Below are 388 nucleotides of genomic sequence, written 5' to 3' on the forward strand. Positions count from 1 at the left end.
AGTAAAACCACCGGTGCAGAACGTGAGGCGACACACATCCATTACCAGCCACAAATAGATTGTTTAACGCAAAGTGACAATAACGGCAATAGATAACAGCTGGCGGCGCGGTGGCCTCGCAGCAAGAAGGCCCCGGGTTCGAGTCCCGGGGTAGTCCAACCTCGGGGGTCGTCCTCTGTGCGGAGTTTGCATGTTGTCCCCGTGTCTGCGTGGGTTTCCTCCCACAGTCCAAAGACATGTAGGTCAGGTGACTCGGCCGGACTACATTGTCTCTAGGTAAGTGTGTGTGTGTGTGTGTGTGTGTGTGTGTGTGGGTCCTGTGTGACGGCCTGGCGGCCCGTCCAGGGTGTCTCCCCGCCTGCCGCCCAGCGACTGCTGGGGTGGGCTC

The sequence above is a fragment of the Lampris incognitus genome, chromosome 9, assembly GCF_029633865.1.
Source record: "Lampris incognitus isolate fLamInc1 chromosome 9, fLamInc1.hap2, whole genome shotgun sequence".
NCBI classification, from domain to species: Eukaryota; Metazoa; Chordata; class Actinopteri; order Lampriformes; family Lampridae; genus Lampris; species Lampris incognitus.